This window comes from Staurois parvus, unplaced genomic scaffold (assembly GCF_062004578.1).
Source record: "Staurois parvus isolate SC_StPar_1 unplaced genomic scaffold, SC_StPar_1.0 ptg000025l, whole genome shotgun sequence".
NCBI classification, from domain to species: domain Eukaryota; kingdom Metazoa; phylum Chordata; class Amphibia; order Anura; family Ranidae; genus Staurois; species Staurois parvus.
Window position 1 is genome coordinate 31,982,817 of NW_028317821.1, and position 6,429 is coordinate 31,989,245.

General features: G+C 40.6%; 1 long non-coding RNA gene across 1 annotated transcript in view; it reads right to left on the minus strand.

The window, feature by feature from the left end:
• LOC149472040 (uncharacterized) overlaps positions 1–6,429 on the minus strand; it is a 125,925-nt gene that overhangs the window by 35,049 nt on the left and 84,447 nt on the right. The window lies entirely within an intron of this gene.

Genomic DNA, 6,429 nt, shown 5'->3' on the forward strand with positions numbered 1-6,429 from the left:
GCCATTTTCCCTCCCCAGTGTCATGTGACTTGTTAGTGTTACAAGGTCTCAGGTGTGAATGGGGAGCAGGTGTGTTAAATTCGGTGTTATCTCTCTCACTCATACTGTTCACTGGAAGTTCAACATGGCACCTCATGGCAAAGAACTCTCTGAGGATATGAAAAAAAGAATTGTTGCTCTACATAAAGATGGCCTAGGCTATAAGAAGATTGCCAAGACCCTGAAACTGAGCTGCAGCACGGTGGCCAAGACCATACGGGGGTTTACCAGGACAGGTTCCACTCAGAACAAGCCTCACCATGGTCAACCAAAGAAGTTGAGTGCACGTGCTCAGCCTCATATCCAGAGGTAGCCTTTGGGAAATAGACGTATGAGTGCTGCCAGCATTGCTGCAGAGGTTGAAGGGGTGGGGGGGGGGTCAACCTGTCAGTGCTCAGACCATATCCCGTATACTGCATCAAATTGGTCTGCATGGCTGTTGTCCCAGAAGGAAGCCTCTTCTAAAGATGATGCAGAAGAAAGCCTGCAAACAGGTTACTGAAGACAAGCAGACTAAGGAAATGGATTACTGGAACCATGTCCTGTGGTCTGATAAGACCAAGATAAACTGATTTGGTTCAGATGCTGTCAAGCGTGTGTGGTGGCAACCAGGTGAGGAGTACAAAGACAAGTGAGTCTTGCCTACCGTCAAGCATGGTGCTGGGAGTGTCATGGTCTCGGGCTGCATGAGTGTTTCCGGCACTGGGGAGCTACAGTTCATTGAGGGAACCATGAATGCCAACATGTACTGTGACATACTGAAGCAGAGCATGCTCCCCTCCCTTCGGAGACTGGGCCGCAGGGCAGTATTCCAACATGATAAAAAATACACCTCCAAGATGACCACTGCCCTGCTAAATAAGTTGAGGGTAAAGGTGATGGACTGGCCAAGCATGTCTCCAGACCTAAACCCTATCGAGTATCTGTGGGGCATCCTCAAACGGAAGGTGGAGGAGCGCAAGGTCTCTAACACCCACCAGCTCCGTGATGTCATCATGGAGGAGTGGAAGAGGACTCCAGTGGCAACCTGTGAAGCTCTGTGATCTCCATGCCCAAGAGGGTTAAGGCAGTGCTGGAAAATAATGGTGGCCACACAAAATATTTTCACTTTGGGCCCAATTTGGACATTTTCACTTAGGGGTGTACTCATTTTTGTTGCCAGCAGTTTAGACATTAATGGCTGTGTGTTGAGTTATTTTGAGGGGACAGCAAATTTCCACTGTTATGCAAGCTGCACAGTCATTACTTTACATTGTAGCAAAGTGTAATTTCTTCAGTGTTTTCACATGAAAAGATATAATAAAATATTTACAAAAATGTGAGGGGTGTACTCAGTTCTGTGAGATACTGTATATATCCTTGCATGTAGCCATCCATTCCTCTGCTTCTCTCCATTATTTCCATCACCAGCCATATCCAGTCCAAGCTACTAGGAACGTGTGCATTCTTCCAATAAATCAAAGTCAAACGCCGTGCAGCATTTAGAAGATGTGGCGGAACACATTTCATATAATGGCTGAGAGATATAGATAAGGCATGGAGCAAAAAGTGCAATGGGGCATGTATATAACATCTATATCCAGGATTACCCTGATCTAGCAGTTTAAAGAGAACTCTGTACCAACATGTGAGCAGCTTATAGCTATTCTACATCTTCGTATCAAAGAAGCTGGAGTAAATCAGTTGGTACAAGCACTCATGGTGAGTCTCAGAGACGTCATGGTGCAAGACTCTCTCCCACTCCCATATACACTATATTGCCAAAAGTATTGGAACAGCCCTCCAAATCATTGGATTCAGGTGTTCCAATCACTTCCATAACCATAAGTGTATAAAATCAAGCTCCACGAGACTGCTTTTACAAACATTTGAGAAAAAATGGGTTGCACTCAGGAGCTCTGTGAATTTAAACGTGGTACCATGATAGGTTGCCACCTGTGCAATAAGTCCGTCCATGAAATTTCCTTGCTACTAAATATTCCATGATCAACTGTTAGTGGTGTTATAATGAAGCAAATGGGAACAACAGAAACTCAGCCACGAAGTGGCAGACCAAGTAACATGGTAGAATGGGGTCACTGCATGCTGAAGTGCACAGTGTGCATAAGTTGCCAACTGCCTACAGAGTCAATAGCTAAAGACCTCCAAACTTCATGTGGCCTTTAGATTAGCACAACAACAATGCATAGAGAGCTTCATGGAATGGGATTTCCATGACCGAGCAGCTGCATCCAAGCCTTACATCACCAAATGCAATGCAAAGCGTCAGATGCAGTGGTGTAAAGCACGCTGCCACTGGACTCTAGAGCAGTGGAGATATGTTCTCTGGAGTGACGTATCCTGCTTGTCTGGCAATCCGACGGACATGTATGGGTTTGGTGGTTGCCAGGAGAACAGTACTTGCCTGACTGCATTGTGCCAAGTATAATTTTTGGTGCAGGGGTGATTATAGTGTGGGGTTGTTTTGCAGGGCTTGGGCTTGGCCCCTTAGTTCCCATGAAGACAACTCTTAAGGCGTCAGCATACCAGGACATTTTGGACAATTTCATGCTCCCAACTTTGTGGGAACAGTTTGGGGATGGTCCTTCCTGTTCCAACATTACTGTGCACCAGTACGTAAAGCAAGGTCCACAAAGACATGGATGTGTGAGTTTGGGGTGGAAGAAATTGACTGGCCTGCACAGAGGCCTGACCTCAACCCGATAGAACACCTTTGGGATGAATTAGAGCAGAGACTGCGAGCCAGGCTTTCTAGTCTGACATCATTGCTTGCCCTCACAAATGTGCTTCTGGAAAAATGGTCAAACGTTCCCAAAGACACTCTCCTAAACCTTGTGGACAGCCTTCCCAGAAGAGTTGAAGCTGTTATAGCTGCAAAGGGGGGGTCAACTCAATATTGAACCCTACGGGCTAAGACTGGGATGCCATTAAAGTTCATGTGCGTGTAAAGCTAGGCATCCCGATACTTTTGGCAATATAGTGCTAAGTAGGGTTTCCTGACAGTCTCCTCCGATTTGAAGCAATTTGTACAGCACTGAGGAGTGCGGGACCTGTTTACCTGTAATATACAATTCTCAAACGATGTAAGCGTTGATAGTGGGCGAATTTTAGGCATTAGGCTGTGAACAAAGTGGTGGAGCTCTCTATAACACCAGTCATCCATGGGAACTCTCCTTGTTACCTTGCTTTGTACAAAACTATTTGCAGTCTTTCCCCATAACTGAGATCCTGACATTCCCTTTATGGCTTTGTTGCCCTTTTCTGCACTCTCTCCAGTGCCAGCAGATCTTTCCTGAGGACTGGTGACCAGAACTGGATGGCATACACAGGATGTTGCCAAACCAGAGCTTTGTAAAGTGGTAGAATTATAATCTGTAGTTGAGCATAGTATACTTCAACTGCAGTTGAAGTATAGTATAGATGGATCCTTTTCTGGCCCAAGGCTGCTACCTCTCTGATAGCTGCCTTTAGTAACAATAGGAGATGTTATTCTTCATCAAGCCTTAACACAGGTTCGCTAGTGCATTCTGTTGTGATTCTATTAACATTGACTGCTCAAGCCCTGAAAAATGGGGAGACTTTTTTCTCCTGAACACATTGGCTCTATTGGATACTTTTAACCATTAAATATTCCAAAAAGTCCTTCAAGTGAGATGAACTTTCGTACCTCGCACTCCTCAGTAGATAACTACTTAAAAAAAAGGAGGCGTGCTGTCTCTTAGAAATTCCAAAGTGCAATTGTGCATACATTATAACTATATCAAACCATATTATTATAGAGAAAATTGATAATTGAAAATTGACAATCTCAGCTTGTTACCTGTATGAAAGACACCTGGTAGCCAGAAATCCTGCTGAATGATAGGGGATCAAATACTTATTTCCCTCATGAACATGTCAGTACATAATTTGTTAGACATGCATTTCTTTTGAATTTTTTGTTGCTATTCTGTCTCTCAGTGTTACAATACACCTACCATTCGATTTTTAGACTGATAATTTCTTTGTGAGTGGGCAAACATTCAAAATCAGCAGGGGATCAAATACTTATTTCCTTCACTGTATGGATGGCTCTTTACTGCACTCGACAGTCCATGCTAAATATGTCAAAACATGCAAACTTAAAAGGTTTATGTGATATAACCCAGTACTCCACTCAAAATAGAAAAAAATATTAAAAAGGTGTATATGCGTACAGATGGACAAAAGTTAAATAAACAAGAAAAAATATTGCAAAGTTGAAGATGAATAAAGCAACCAAATGTGCAAAATGTCTGTATAGATGAATAAATATCCTGGTGAACAGTCCAAAATCAAGAAGGAAAATACCAAAGGAGAAGAAGACACACTTCAAAGTGTATGATAGAGAGCATTCAATGCTGCAGGAATAGAGGGTGCGAGGAACTCACACCACCCATATGTAAGGTGAACTCCTTACCGAGACACTGATCCCACACAGAGATCATTAAATATTCAGACACGCTACTCCATCTAGATATGATCCTGTATAAGTCTGCTTAGCACAGAGGAGTTAAAAACAAGAAGGGACCACCATAGTGCAGTATGTTATAATCAATGGCTTTTAATATGGTGATGTACTTACAACAAGAAGACAATCACAAGCAGTCCGCCAGTGTGCTTAATAGAGTCACGTGTTTGGCCCTGCCCTCCAGATTGTGTAGTGGATACAGCAGTCTTTATTTATTTTCTGCTTTTGCTAGCACAAGGAAATTATTTGGTTTACTCCTCAGTAGATATCTAAGGGGTAAGATTTTGTCAACGAGTAGTCAGTAGCAGAATAGAGAACACAACATTTAAACTGGCAAAGGTTTCAACGAGGAAACTCTTTACTGGTACATATACATTTTTATATTTTTGTTTTTTTCTTATTTTTTACATAAAATCTTTATTTTGAACATTTTAAAAAGAGCAGATGCAATAAACCTCTAGTCCTCTGTTTCTCCCAGTAAAAATTAACACAGGGTGTAAATATGACACAGGATTTCCACAGCATTATGGGTTTTAGAAGGGCACAGCAGAAGCTGTTTGTTGTCAGCGTCTCTAATTGAACATTTTTTTGGCTCTGTGTGAAGAGAACAGGGATGGATCATGTACCCATTACTTTGTGTTTGAAAATGTAAACTTCCAATATTGAACTCTGTGCATTTATAGCAAAGTGATTAATGAGTTTAATAAATATGAATACTCATATTCAATATTGCATATTTACCTAAAAAAATTTAAACAAGATATTTAAACTTTTTCTAGTCATTGTCATAATAAAACAGCTGTGAATAAGAGATGCTTTTATTTCTTTTTAGGAAAAAGCAGTTTACTGCATAATATAACAAAATGCTTTGTGCACTCTTTCTCTAAAAGTATTTTGATTAGCTCACACCTGAAAATCACTAAAATCATGTTCTCAGGCAGGGAAAGGACATTCCTGATAGCTTCCATTTTGAAATGAGAGTTGGATCTACCGTGTAGGTTGCTGCTGCCATTTCACAAGTTTAATATCTACAAACATGTTAAGTAATGCATGATGTTTGTTGTTACAATCTAGCAATTTAATGTAAACATTGGGCTTATGAAAGCAAGATCTTATCTTTTTATTTCACAATGTAACAACATTTTTATGAAAGGATTTGTTCTCGTGTCTTGCGAGGTATCTGGAGATCCTTAGGAAAAGGCCTTGGGTGGCCAGTATTATCTATGAGAAAAGCCCTACTCATCTATGACTTTTTATCAACTTCTAAGAATGCTGCAATATGCTTGTGTCTTAGATCTGTAATTGCATTTGGAAATGTGATAAGTGTGTGTGTGCACGCACGGACGTATACACGGATTTGATTAAATCTGAATATACCATTCAATGTGCAGGCCCTCTGTGTCCTCTTGTATCAAATTGTATTGTAACTGTAATGTCTACCTTCATTTTGTAAAGCACTGCAGAAACTGTTGGAGCTATATAAATCCTGTATAATAATAATGCACTGTTTTTCTTACACCTAGGCCATGCTGTTCTTTTTGTTACTTGATTATACACTATTCAGTAACTGGCTTTACTCATAGTATATCATTTTATTTGCTTAATACCTAATATACATATATGAGAATGTGCATTGGCTGCACAAAAGAAGCAACACACTAGGAATGTGTATGAATTATCATACACAAAGGTTTCATTTAAAAAAAAAAAAAAAAAAAAAAGCTTGTTATAGCTAGCAAACTTTCCCTTGTAGAACAACTTCTGAAAGTCTGAAAACTGAGCCTGAACTATTCTTTGGAGTCTAAAAAAAACACAAAAGAATAGAATGACATCTACGCATGTTTCAAGGAAATGTGAAGTATGCAAAAGCCTTTTCTTGGTGTATTCTGAGAATGACACAA